This window comes from Taudactylus pleione, unplaced genomic scaffold (assembly GCF_031769625.1).
Source record: "Taudactylus pleione unplaced genomic scaffold, aTauple2 ptg000377l, whole genome shotgun sequence".
In the NCBI taxonomy this organism is placed as follows: domain Eukaryota; kingdom Metazoa; phylum Chordata; class Amphibia; order Anura; family Myobatrachidae; genus Taudactylus; species Taudactylus pleione.
In genome coordinates, this window is record NW_028284778.1 from 7,728,268 (window position 1) to 7,744,116 (window position 15,849).

The window sequence follows — 15,849 nt, forward strand, 5'->3', positions numbered from 1 at the left end:
TGAGAACTGTTAGTAACTCACAAAAAACAATGCAAGCCTAAATTATCATTTAATCCTCTCAGATATAATGTGCCAAGTCGGTATATCCATTGTGATTCGCACTGCAAAAGCCTTCTGGACCGATCTCCACCTCTACTAAGTGGCGGAATATGATCAATTAAGATGTAACGAAGTGTAGAGATATTGTGTCCAGACTGTGCATAATGTCTAGCCACCGGCTGGTCACTAGACCCAGAGCTAATGGCCGCTTTAATCGCAGAGCGATGTAGTGCCATCCGATCCCTCAAAGTTCTATCTGTTTTCCCTACGTAACCTAATCCACAGTAACAAGTAATTAAATAGACCACAAATTTAGTAGTGCAACTTAACCTGTGTCTTATAGTGTGCTTTTTTCCACTATGCGGATTAACAAAACTGCCCCCCATGGTCAGGTACCTACAGGTTAAGCAATTGAGGCATTTAAAACACCCATTTTTTTATTTTAGAAAGTGTCTCCTCCTTTCTGTTGGTGTACCTACTTATGTCAGTCTTCACCACCCAATCATAGATGTTCTTGCCTCGTGTGTAACATGACATAATCATGATGTCCGCAAGTTTAAGATCAGAATCATTTGATAGAATGGACCAATGTTGTTTAGATATTACCAATAGCTGGACTGAAGGTATTATAATGGTTGACCCAAGGCATACGGTTGACATTCCTAGAATCTGATTTTACATCCAACAATTCTTCCCGAGATACCTTCATGGCCTTAGCCTTAGCACTTAATAAGGGACCAATATCATATCTCCGTTCTAAAAATCTGGTGATAATTTAATCAATTTTACTATTGGCTACCCCATCATTATTACAAATACGTCTGGCTCGCAGGAATTGTGAATATGGCAGACCGTATTTCAATGATAATGGAAACTACTTGCGTGAAGCACTGAATTCCTATCGGTAGATTTGGTATATAAAGATGTACCATTGCAATTGCGAATTTCAACATCTAAAAAAGTGACACAGTCTGTGTTGATGTTATAGGTAAACTTAATCGGACTAGATGTCGCATTATGACCATCAATAAAACTCATTATGGTCTGTTGTGATCCCATCCAGATGATAGAAATATCATCTATGTATCTTAAGTACATGAGGAAATGTTTGGATATAGTGGCTGAATAAAAAAAGATCTTCTCCACAAACATATACGCATTGGCGTACGATGGGGCCACATTCGACCCCATCACACAGCCCCTGCATTGTACATACAACTTGCCATCAAAAGAAAAGTAATTGTGTCAAAAGCAATTTGAGGAGTTGAGCCACCAAATCAATATTGGGTCATCTGTTTGGCCCTCTCAAATACTGTCTCCGGGGTCAACATTTTGAAGACATAGAGGTTGTTAAAATCACCATACATTCCTGGGTCAAACACCAACCACTGGAATTTTTCCAAAGTGGATTCACAGCTTGGGTTGAGAGGTGGAGAAAATGTTTGAGGGCAAATGGTGAATTTTTGGAGTAGAGTCATTGTGTTACTAAGACTTCAAAGTATTTTACTGCAAATTTTCAAATCTGTATCTATAATAAAATTTGAGTTGTGAGCATTTAGGCATTACTTTTTGAACAAGCCTCTTAACTATACCGATTCAGGGACTGATTCAGAGGGCCGTATTCAATTTGAGGTGAAAACGGGTTATTTGCGATGACGTCAGTTTCGCCTGTTTCAGTTATCCCTGTATTCAATTTCAAAGACTTTTTGCCGGTGTGAAAAGTCTTTGTTAAAAAACGGGGATAACTTTTCTCCATGTAATACATGGCGAAAAAAAGTGCAGAATTTAGGGTTTAGGGGTGCAGGCTTAAAAAAAATAGCCTGGACTCCTGGGAGAGTCCCCTAAAAGTATTCTGTGTCAAAAAATGTTTAAAAAAGTCTTCAGGACACCCCAAAAATTGACTTTAATTTTGGTGTAAAAAAAAATAAAATTGGGGGACAAAGTTCTAAACAAGTGAAATCAATCCTGGGGCGGTTCCCAAGTATGCGGCAGGTGTTTTCAAGAATGCGGCTGGTAGCGGCAGGCGGGTTTTTAAAGAATTTTAAAAAATAACTTTAGGGACTTAAAAATATGCTTACACCCATTTGTACCCCAAATTTGATGGGCATAGTTATTTTTAGGGGGAAAAAAAAGCTAAGTGCTATTCTTCACTAGTTCTTCTCAGGCGCATTTATCCACCTGCTGCAGCTATTAAACCCTGATTATCTTCAGCAGGTAAAATCAGGGGGTACCCATAGTGATCCCCCATGTCAAGACATCTTTAGGGCGGTGCCAGGATGAATTCCCGAAAATTAACAGGACTTTTCTCTCTGTCAGAAGAGCAATCACAGCTAAGGCAGGTCATATCTGACGCAAGTGTAAGCAGCCCAACGATGTGCTTCGATATTACCATATTTAAGTAGGTCTGCGTTGTCTAAAGCAAGTAAGAAGGCAGCAATGAGATAGCACTTTACGCGGATGACGTTTTGCTCACAATGTCCGACCAATTTCATTCCTTATAGAGGATTTTGGTGTACTCTCTGGCTATAAAATTAATGCACAAAAAACTGAGGTCCTTGACTTCTATATTCCACAAGACGTCAAAGATGCCCTAGAACAATCCTTCCACTTTCATTGCAATCGGCGCCAGTTGAAGTACTTGGGGGTCTCCATTACCAAACACTATAAACTACTTTTCAAAGCTAACTTTCCGCAATTGTTGGCAAAACTTCAGAAAGATCTTAAAATCTGGTGTGGATGTCACATCTCCTGGATCAGCTGTGTTAATGGAGTTAAATTGCTAAATAATATTGCACAGACCTCATCCTTCCCTACATTTTCAGATTTACAGACTAGACTCTCCATTCCCCACACTTTCTTTTTCCAATACTTGCAATTACAACACTTTCACTCAACATTAATACCTTGACTTACCCACAGGTCTCTCACCACGTTGAAGGGCTTAGTCCTTCATATACCATCCGCTAAGGGACTCATTTCCACATGATACAATTTGCTCTTGCCCTCATCACCGGACAATAGAGATTCTCATGAGAGGGCTTGGGAGACTGACTTGGGAGAAACCTTAGATAACGACGATTGGACTGATATCTATTCTAACTTGGTCAAAAGCTCAATATGTGTTTGCATAAAAGAAAATGCAATGTTATTTTTCAAATGGTATTACGTTCCTACTCGTCTTAACAAAATGTACCCTGGGAATTCCCCTCTGTGTTGGCGATGTTGCATGACAGATGGGATGTTCCTACATATCTGGTAAAGCTGTTCGAAATTAGTTCCCCTATGGAAGGAATTGGGTACATTGGCCAATTCCATCTTAGGCATCCAGGTCCCTTTTAGCCCTAAATATTTCTACTTCCTACATGTATCCCGGGGGCATCTCCCTACCAAAATAAATTATTTACTCAGATGGTTTTGGCGGCCATATGCGTCATTGCTTCAGCATGGAACTCATCTGAAATTGCTACTATGGGTCTGATTATAGCTAGAATTTGGCATGTCCACTCCATTGAATACATCACTAGCATAATGAAGGGCTCCTCTATGAACTTTATTAGAGTTTGGGAACCCTGGACCAAGATATTTCCAGGCCCCCTGTAATATTTGTAATATCATTCCTGTGTTTTTGTTTTTCTCTTAGTTTATAGAGTTGTTCAGCTATGGCTTCGTCCAGTCGGGTTTCTCCCCTCCCCAATAGCTCTTCTTTCTCTTTCTTGCTTTGCTTTCTCTCTTCCTCATTTTTTCTCTTTCTCCTCATTATTATTTTTCTTAGCTTTTTTTCTTTTCTTTTTCTATATATGGAAAAATAGATGAGACTGTTTTGTTGTACATCTGTTTATTATAGGTGTATTATGCATTTGCTATCTTTTGCAACATTGTATGACTATATGTTTAGACCTTTGCGTAGGTCGCTATTGTACTGTCCCTCATCTCGCTAATAAAATGTTTATAAAAAAAAAAAAAAAAAAAGAAGGCAGCAATTGGAGGATGATCTATGCGCACATTAGCATGTTTTTACAGCTGGGTTGCATGCAATAAAACAGTTGCTATCGCATTAAATTCCTTCTTTGCATAAGACAAAGTTTTTTTCGGCTGCTCTTTAATATTACCATGTCAGCAATAGGGGAACAAAAAGCTGTATTACATATGTTACATAAATAAAACATTTATAATTTACTTGTCTAATTAACTTTTAAAACTATCTTGATGCTGAAAAAGTTATAGCATTTTAAAGTGTTTTAACTAAATATTTGTTTGAATGAAACTTGAAAAAAATAGTACATTGATTCTTTTTTTTGGTTCACAGATTTAGAAAACATTCAAAGAATGTGAATGGTTGAAATCCAAGAAAAAAAGATACTTTGCCATTGTCTGATTTTTTATTTACCATAAATCCTCACAATCAATCAAGACAAATTTAAAAAATAATGACACAAAAGACATTTTTTGGAATATGAGCATTTGGTTTAAAAATAATCTTTCCTTCAAGGTCCATAGGGCTCATCAGGGAGACCTTAGGGTGTATGTGGTAGTTGAGAAAGGGACAACAAACACTTAAAGATTTGCTTCCAGGATGATCCTTTCCACTATACCACGCCCCAAAGCGAGAGTCAACTGAATTTAATGTGTTCAGCAGGGGTCTGGTAAACATTATAACAATTGGCTGCTTCAGCGGGCCAACATTTTTATTCTTGTTATTTTATTTAACTTTGCTTTTTAGTAGCAAGCAGCAGCATACTGTCCACGGGATGTCTGTGCTAATGCTCTTATCACCCCTCTGGGCGCCACAATGCCAGCTCTGGCTGGTGCACTCGACAGGCATCACAGGGACCTTGCTAGACGACCTTGCCGACAGAACCAGACTGCAGCACAATTTCTGTGGGGACAGGTAAGGCAGTCTTAAGTACGGTCTACGGACAGACCAGAGGTGCTGAGCGTGAACAAGTGGCTACAACCACGTGATCCACTAGACCACAACGGTACATATGGAGAAGGAATCTTGCATCACGGTGGTTAACAATCAACATGGGGAGGTCAGCTTTCCCTATTACAGTGGACCGTCAGCTCAGTGCGCCATTCCTCTGAGGTCTAACTTCTCGGAGCTGCTCTAATCCTCCAAACACGCACCCTCACATCTCTAGCGGCCATATTCTACACACTGAGTTCTTCATAACTCTCCCTGGAGACAAATTATGTAGCACTATGGCTTACCAACCTTTAAGGATGCAGTTATATGTATTTCACAATTTTATGTGACTTATGCTAGCACTGTCTAAGCATATATATTTCACTTTATCATTTATTCCCAAACATACAGGTGTATTCAGGGTTTTCTGTAACTCACATTTTATATATTTGGGTAGGTTGTCACATACAGTTAGTTACTGCACTGTGCCATATTTTGTGCTTGCATTTACACTTGTATATCACATACCTAGTTGCGGAAAATTACTCAGTGATATATTGTGTGCGGGAAATAGTCAGCATACTGTCGTGCAGGATGACGACGGTCTCAATAACCGCCTAAATACCAACAGGTCAGGATCCCAGCACCAGTATTCAGACCGCAGACATATAAAAGGTAAGTATCAGGGTGTTGGGGTAGGTAAGTTAACGGTAGCTGGGTTAGGCACTAGGGGGAGGGTTAGGGTAAGGCAAGAGGGAGGGGTAGATTTATGGTGCGGAGAGGGGGAGGTTAGGCTTAGGAGAGGATAGAAGGAAAATCCCGATACCCATAGGAACTAAAGGTAAGTCTCCCTCTATTACCCTAAACCTACATGGTGCCTAACCCTAACCTACCCCCTAATACCTATCATGCTTTAACCTTAGACTTGTCACAAACTGAGGTGCCTTGGCTTGGGGGCGAGGTATGGAATGAAGGACTGTTACATCCTGGGAGCAAAGCTTTAACTGTTCAGTAAACAGTGATCAACAACCACCTACACACCAAGGTCTCCTTGTGAACCCTATGGACTTCAAAAAAGTTAACTATTGTAGGTTTTACCATGTTAATTTTTTTAAACAAAATTTATAACTTTCAATGTTGCCATAGTTTCTAAATAATTTAATGCCGCAGGGAAAAAGATAACTAAGCTATTGAATTTAATGCACTGCGAATCCATTTTCAATCGTTTAATTACAGTTGAATTTATTTGCGCAGTAGGATGATCTACTTTTGCTATTAAATCTAGTGCATTGTCCTCTTGTTGAATGCAGATACTTTATTCTTGAACATGGTTTTTACTTGTTATAAACTCTTTCATTTCTGCTAAAAGCATACTACATCCTAGTGAGTGCCATCATTTTTCTTATATTTATTCTCTCACCCCCCTTATATTTGCCATAATAAATACTATTATATTTATTATGGCAACTATAAGGGGGGTGAGAGAATAAATATAAGAAAAATTATGGCACTCGCTAAGATGTTTTATGCCTTTAGCGGAAATTAATTTGTTTATAACAAGTAAAAACTATGTTTAAGAATAAAGTACCTGCATTCAACAAGAGGACAATGCACTAAATTTAATAGCAAAAGTAGATCAACCCATTGCGCAATTAAATTCAACTGTAATTAAACGATTGAAAATGGATTAAGTTATACAGGGATTAAATTTTTTGGGGAACATGAAAACCTGTGTTTGCTGTCCATGATACAATTTATGCCTTGGTTATCTGAAAAAAACAACACATCTTTGTCTCTATTCTTCTACTAATAAAAATAAATGTGAAAATATTACCATTTATTTTATACATTCAAGTCTTGTTTTGACATGCAGACCTGGATCCTAAACTTTTATTAAAAATGCACTGAACATTCACCTTAAGTTTATTTTACACACAAAAAACTATGCTTGTTTTTCTTAAAAAAATAACCTTGCAATTATTTATCAATATTAAACAATAGTTAACAGGTAAATTGATCTTATTGTATTTGCTTGTTGTGCATTTGCATGTTTTCATATTTGCGGGATCAAGTAAAAAATAACAATGTAATACTAAACATTTTTGGTTTGAGAATTAAGGTTTTTAAAAAAATTAAATGTATGTATGTGTATAATATATATAAAAATTTGGTTTAACACAAAGTAATTATTTTGAATATAGTCAAGATGACTACAGTAGGGTATGTGTTTGTTTGAAATCACAGCGGTCTGGATACCTATGCTCCTATTTCCAGTGACAAAAACAAGAGGGCCTTCAAAAGGACGTCACAGGCGTATCGAAATCAGGGATAACAAAGATAAGTAAGATAGGCATTAATGGGGGGAGGGTTAGGCACTAGGGAGGTTAGAATTAGGAACTAGGGGGAAGGTTAGGAACAAAAAATGAAGGGTTACAGTAGGGAAAGGGTTAACATAACAGCCGCAAATTGTATGATAGGACCTTTAGAGATGCTGGCGTCAGGATTAGGAGACTAAACATATATCGATTCAACAAAGTACTGTATATATCGTAACACTTTACACTGGAGATCAAACAGAAAATAAATAATTTTATTGCACCTATTTTAAAAATACTGACTGCAAGATCATGAGATATTTAAGAGGAAACTATTCTGGTTATGTGGAGGAAATTTAGGGTTACAATGGAACAAAAGGATGTAGTACTTTAATAAAAAATAGATGGAACTTGAGATGAAGCATTTTTTTATTTTAAAACTGTTTTGGAATGTGTATAATAAAATCTTTATATATACAAAAAAAAAAAAAATATATATATATATATTAGTGGACAGATATATCCACATAGATATTACTATGCGTTAGGTCCAGTAAGGTCATTTTAAGAGGAGGAACTGATTCGATCAGCAGTTTAACACATTGACATGAACACAAAAGGTGCAGTAGGATTTAATAGACGATATATATATTTCTTTTTGCAATAAAGTTTTTTATTGTATGAAGCACCAAAAAGTATCAGCGATACAAAATTCAGTAAATAATATAATCGCATAGCTTTAAATGGACATTTAAACAATTATGTCTCATAACAGAAAACAAGAGACAAAATATACTAAGTTATAAACAGATAACTACCTTTCAGTAGTCACAATATAGAAATAGTAATCACAAATGATGAAATACAATAAATCGATATAGAAAGACAGTAAATATAGTAAACCAATGCAATAAGAAAAACAATAAATGAAGGAAAAAGAAAGGGGGGGAGAGCCGAGTGCCACAAGACCCATCCTCCAGGAGTTACCACAAAAATCAATGTGATAACTGCGCACTACAGGGAAGATCTCCCAAAAGTCGCCGTTCATACCATATGGTATTTTTCAAAGCATCTTCAATTCTGCATTGAAATTCCCCAGGTAAAGTGGAGAGGTAGCTCTTCCATGTGTCATAAAATTGTGGGGCCAATATTAAAAATATGGAATAGTTTATCTTGAAACATCTGCAATGATGGGGGAAAGGCCGATATCAAATGTAAGATGATTTTTCTGGAGGCCACATTAATAGCTAAGAACAGCTTTTTACATCCCCTTACAACTCTGTGTGGTGGGTACCATTCCAAATATAGCCCATTTCGCCATAAATGGGATATAAATAACTAAATTATCGAGGGAGAACTTCCTAATCGCCAGCCAGAATTGGTGCAATAATGGGCAAGACCAGAAACAATGGAGGAAATCTGCCTGAGGGGTTTGACAACGTAAGCAATTGTGTGAAGGGATCATTCCTGCCAAGTATTGCTTATGGGGAGTGAAATAGGATCTGTGGAATATGTTTAAAAACATTTCTTGATATTGCGCTGCAGGCAATAATTTGCATGAGCTATGTAAATTGTCCAGCAAGACATCACTTGTTAGTAAGGGAAATGAAGACCGCGATTGACTGACCCCTGAGCTAACCTATTCGTGATCCATTTGCTTTCTCAAAATACTATAATGTAGTGATATTGCCTTCCTGGCGGGCGGAGGAGACCGCAACACATTGTCAACAGCATTCTGCCAGTCCGAGTCAGAAAATCCACGTATTACAGTACTCGCATAATCTTGTGCTTGAAAAAAGCTAAGGGGAATCTCTGAAGTATCGGACAATTGTCTCTAGCCTGAGCAAAGGTTAATAAAAAATGTTTCTTAGGAACAACTAAGACATTACTTATATCCTTCACTCCCTCCATCCACCATAAAGTGAAAGGAAAGGATGCTAGTTCGTCCTGGAAGTCAGGGTTGGATAGAAAAGGCAGAAACAATGGTTTATGTGCATTAAGATTATGCTGGTGGCGTAATATATACCACAGCCTCCTCGTGGACCACAATAGGGGATTTTCTCGTACCTCTTGGCTAACTTCTGCATCATGTTGGTGTAAGAAACTAATCAGGTTTCCGGTAGGCAAAAATTTTTTATCAATAATTGGATCTGTAGATATATTAGTATTGTGCAGCCAGTCCCGCAAATAGCGCAGAACAGATGCCTGGTTATAATAAGTAAAATGTGGGAAGTTGATGCCTCCATTGCCTCTGGCCTGCTGTAGTTTTAAGAGAGCTATTCTAGGACGCCTTCCCTTGTAAAGGGATTTTCTAAATAAAGACTTATTTTTTAAAGTATCTTTATGCGTAAGTAAGAGTGGCAAGGACGGGACTTACGGTTCCGGTGTTCATGGAGTAAGACGTTCCTTACTGGGCTCCAGCGCTACCTCGCGGCAAACACAACTTACAATGTCATAGCCTCCCGTACTGGACTGCTGACCGATCGCACACACTCTGGGCACTTAATGGAGAAATATTTCTCCTCTCATACGCCGTCAAAGTCACAGCCGCAGCGCCTAGAAAAAAGACGGGCTGATCCTAATATGGCGCCAACTACACCGGCATCTAAAAAGCCAACCACGGGACCCTCTGATCTCTGATCTACACTCCTTGCAACTACCAGGTACCCCAATAACTTACCTTGAAGTGGTAGAAGCCAAAAAACCACGATGATACCGCTCCTCTCACAGGCAGTTGCTCACATCACAACTGCAGCAGCTCTCACGCAGTGTCACTGAAGTGGAGCATAGACAAGGTGCAATGTTTCAGGATCTCTCTGGTTTAAAAAAAGAAATGCACCATCTAAAGAAAGATAATTATCATCTGATAAAAAAATAGAGGATTTAGAAAATCGCTCAAGAAGGAACAATATAAGGCTAATAGGTCTCCATGAAAACGTTAAAGGCCAAGCTCTGGCACACTTTGTCAGAAATACCTTACCTGCAATCCTCGAAATAGAAAACGAGTGTAGCGACTTAGTGATTGAACAAGTGCACAGGCTGGGTCCCTCACCTCCTACTTCCACAAGGCCGAGAGTAGTCTTATTTCGATGCTTAAACTACTTGCACAAAAATCTTATCTGGTCTGCATCAAGACGCACTTCTCCGTTATTGTGGGAGGGTAAGAAAATTTATATCTTTCAAGACTTCTCTGCCGAACTCTCCAAAGCTAGAAAAGCTTTCTCTCCCCTATGCACCCAATTGGTTAACACACAGAGGAAGTTTGCTATGTCACCCACCCCGCCTCCGCATCTTCGATGGTGACAAATTTCAGGATTTTACAATCCCAGCCGACGCTAATGCCTTTCTACGGGAAGAATCTCAAGCCAGTTATCTGGACATTGCCGACACTTCGTGAAAATTCCGAAACATGCAGCAATTATTGAAGAAATAGTCGTATGTTAGTTCCTTTAAGCTTAATACGTCACCCCATTGCAATGACAGTTGATGTCTGGTTATAAATGAGTATTATAAATGTCAGACGGTAGTTTAAGCCCAATACCGGATTAACTATTCTTGTTTGATTTACACCAATAGGTGTTAATATTATTCCAATGCCTCACCTGAAGTCTTTACTGCAATATCTTTGTTAAATATATGCAGTATATGTAATTGTTGTTGCCCCAGACCCCTTTGTCCTGTTTTGTCTTTTACCTTATGTGTCCTTTTCTCCCCAAGATGGTATAGATGAGATTTTCCCATCATCACTTGACGAATTTAATATACCTCCTTTATGTATTATATTCTATATGTTTCTCGATTTTGGCAGAGTCATGTCTAAAATACGGATACGTCCTTGGAATTTAGGGGGTATAAATTCCCCAGCGAAAAGACGAAAGGTCTTATTATATCTCGCTAAACAAAACATAGACCTAGCCTTTATTCAAGAAACACATCTTGTTTCAGCAGAAATCCGAAAACTAAACATGGCTAAATGGTCAGTGCTAGCTGCTGCTCCATACTCATCTAAGGCTAGAGGTTTGGCTATTTTCGCTAAAAAATCTATAGGCTGTAAAGTAACCAATCTTGACATTGATGTGGAGGGCAGATATGTAATAGCTGAAGATAAAATTGTGGGTTCCCCCTATATTCTATGTAACGTAAACGCTCCTAATGTTTACAAGAAATCATTCTTTCAGAATATCCTTATGAAACTATCCAAATTTCTTGATTGTTCAGTTATTGTGGGTGGTGACTTTAACCTAGTTTCCTCATCCTATCTAGATAGATCTAATTCAAATAAGAACATCTCATCCCTCCCTAAATTGGGGGTACCATTACTTGCTAAAAATCTCCAGTTAGTAGATGTCTGGAGATCTCTCAACCCTATTGAACGTGAATATACATGTCTGTCATCTGCTCATGGCACATTTTCAAGAATCGACTATATTCTTATCTCTCATTCTCTCAACATATCTTTAACCACAATAGAGCCATTTGTTTTATCAGATCATGCACTCACGTGGTGTGACCTAGTGATACCTAATGATGAAGGCCCATACAAACAGTGGAAATTTCCTTGTTTTCTATCCCAGTCCTCTAAGTTTAGACAAAAACTTGAATCCTCATGGGACGAATATAAGTCAAATAATTTATCGCATTTAGAAACTAACCCCAAGCTGTTCTGGCAAGCAGCTAAGGCTGTAATCCGAGGCAAAATTATTTCATATATGCGTAACAGAAAATATTCTACCTCCTATTTATCCCTTCAACAATCCTTAACACTAGCATATCAATCCTTTTTAAAACCTCTCCTTCATCCTTAAATAAACAAGTCTACCTCCAAGCTAGAACACATCTAAATAAGTTTTTACAACTACAAGGAGATAGGTATTTGTTCACTGTAAATTACCGATATCATAAATTCGGTAACAAAACGGGCCGATAGCTCACAAACCTATTACAAGGGACTCGACCCCCTATGATTATCCATCCTCTCAAATTACCCTCCGGGAATTTAACCAAATCATCCTCGCAAATTTCAGAAGTAATGCATAACTTTTAACCTTGAACCTTGAAAAAGTCAGTTATCCCGGATGAAACGCGTTGGGCCACGCCCCCTTTTGTGTATACAGAACCCACATATAAGAACATTTGTGCAAGGCACTTTTGGACACTCTTTTTTATTACCAGCAGATTGGAACTGGTTATGTGAGACTCTAGTGAGTCATAGCATTTGTATTTATTAATAAATAGTGTTGTATGAGACCAGAGTCCTGAGTCTTATATAGTGCATAGCCACATTTATTATCACCTCCGCATCATTTTTTCATCACCATCTCTGCAAACACCGGAACTATGGGAACCAGCAGGAACCTATCGCACATTTGGTAAGTACCCACCTTAACTTACCTATCTTGCATTATTGTGCTACCAAGTTCCTGATACCGTGCATATGTATTATATTTGAGGTGGAGAGGAGGAAGAAGAGGCATAGCACTGATATCAGAACACCCTTCCTACAGACATCACAAGTTACTATTCTGGGATTATCCACAAACTATTTTTTCCTAAATGAATGTTTGGAGTCTGGGACATAATCAGTGACACTTTCCTGATCAGGGCTAGTAGTGTTTTGAGACTTACAGTCAATTCCCACAAGAACACCCTACCCACAGATTGACTTTTTGGGACTTGTTCACCATATTACATTAAGAGACACGACATTAATCAGGAAGATTTCTGAGCGCACCACAGTTTTGTGTATAACATAACTTTTACGCATCGTTACATGCCTCCACTCTACCTGAAGAACTACCCTCCACATCATCTTCCACCATAGTTAAGGGACATCATTTATCCTCATCTGAACCAAGATCTCAATCTCTCTGGAATTCGATAAAATACCCTCAAATATCAGAGGAATTTTCTCAGAAAATAATTGAGCCAATAACTCTACCAGAGGTTATAGGAGTAATTAAAACTTTGAAATCAGGCAAGGCCCCGGGGCCGGATGGTTTTGGCAGTGATTTCTATAAAATACTAATACGAAAAATAGGAGAGCCTTTAGTAGCTTTGTTTAACTCTATAATTTCTAGTGGTAATATTCCTCCTTGTTTCAACTCTGCCATCATCAAAGTTCTCCCTAAACCAGGAAGAGATCTGTCCTCACCCATATCATATAGACCGATATCCCTACTAAATACGGACTACAAAATTCTCACTAAAATATTAGCCAATAGAATAAAAGATATCCTCCCTGTGTAAGGATAAGGACCAAATGGGGTTCATTACTGGCAGACATTCTGTTGTAAATGTTAGAAGGGTAATTTCTGCGATTTCTCATCTATCTAGCAGTACCTCAGATATCCCAGCTTGCCATATTGATGTTAGATGTAGAAAAGGCCTTTGACCTTGTGACTTGGCCACACCTGTTTTATACTTTATCTTGTTTTGGCTTCCCTACTATTTTTATTCAGACTCTTAAAGCCCTATACTATAACTCAAGTTCTCAAATCTCTAGCAATGGCCATCTATCTCCCCATTTCCAAATCCAAAAGGGAACCAAACATGGATGCCCCCTATCCCCGCTCCTTTTCGCCTTAGCAATAGAGCCATTAGCAATAGCACTTAGAAAGTCTCCATCGTTTCAAGGCATATCGGTAGGTTCTGTGTAACTGAAAGTAGCTCTGTTCGCAGACGTTATGTTTTTATTCATTTCTAATCCAGTGATGTCTATCCCCAATATTATGCACATAATAGAAGAATTCAGCCCATTCTCAGGAGACAAAATTAATACAGACAAATCAGAACTCCTCCCAATAAAAGGTCCTGCTTCTTACTATAGTACCCCTTAAATTTCAAATTTTTTTTACTCAAATTACCAAATCCTTCATATATCTAGGGATTACGATATCGGCAGATCTCTCTCAAATCTATAAATTAAATTACTCACCAGTGAGTTAAAAAATTACCAATATGCTCACGAATTGGAAACAATTACCCATTTCTCTCTTAGGTCGGATTGCGGTGATAAAAAGTATAATCTTTCCAAAGATATTTTATGTTATGCAGATGCTTCCGTTAGGCCTTAATATTATTGAAATAAACAATCTAATGCGTGCTATATCTCAGTTTATTTGGCAGGGAAAAGAAATCTAAAATTGCTAGAAACAAATTATTAACTACCAAATACAATGGTGGATTGGGATTGCCAGATTTACATTCTTATTCTCTATCTATATTCTTTAGATACATAAGCGACTGGCTGCTACACAGAAGCACCTACATTTACCTTACTTTAGATGAAGATTTAATGAAACCATTTGCCCCAAGTGGTTTATTACATTCCGCCAGTTCGGAAAATCCTCAAGAAATACTAGAACATATTATCTTTAGAGCTACGTACGTACTTAGCATGGATTGGGATAAACAAAAAACTAAAGAGAACTTTAAAAGTCACACCATATATTCCTTTATGGGGAAATCCTATGTTCCCTCCCTCACGAATTCCTAATTTAAAATTTGGAAAGATAAAGGATTAATCGGGGGGAGCAATATGTAAATTTTCAACCCTACAAGATCACTTTAATTTACCCAAAAATCACTTTTATATGTATCTGCAAACACGTCACTTCATTTCTTCTCTTCCTTCAGCTTACCCCTCACAAGATACACATGATGTGGTTAAAACTACATTGACATTTATTCAACATAAAACCAAATTTTTATACCCAGATCTAGCAGACTCACAATTGAATAAGACATGGCCCCAATTACTAACTAGTTGGCAATCTGATATACCCGACCTATCATGTATTAAAGATATTTTCGTAAACTTTGAAAAAACTCTGAAGTATTTGCAAAGTGCTTATTTACAAGACGTTCATATTAGAGTGACGCACAGAGCTTAATTGTCTCTTCCCAACAAGAGACATGTTAGCTCAGAAGAGTCAGGAGAATGTGTAAAATGTCACATCTACAAAGCTACGATCTTTCATTGTTTTTGGTTATGTAGAAAATGTTGGCATAAAGTAGTTCATATATATTAACAAATTATTTTCTTTGCACGTATTACCAGACCCATTAGCTTGTGTATGCGCTAATTTTAGAAATTGGGCAATTCCCAATCCTATGTCAGCTTATCTACCACTAATTACTTTGATTATAACAATAGCCAAAAAATGTACCTTGATCCACTGGAGTTGTTTTTCGTCACCTTCACTAGCTGATGTACAGCAAAAATTACTTCAAACTCTATATTTTGATAGACGAACATCATATCCAGATTTGGAGAAATGTATGGAGAAATTTCACTTTAAAAGGAAATTTTTCATAGATAATCTTGATCAGCAATCCCAAGAAAATATTCTTAAAATATTTGAAGCTACCAGTTAGACATAGCTTCACAATCTTATTATATGATAATTGATAAAATATTTATTGTGTGGTATAATGTTCGGATAAGTTGTATCTCTATTCCTGAAAGCTCTAGTCTCTCATTTACCCCTCCCCTACCCCCTTCTCTCCTTGTCTGGCCCCCCCTAAATGTTGCTAAATTTCTCGTACTACAAAATGGTATGTTACTGTTAAATTGCTTTGTTAAGTTTT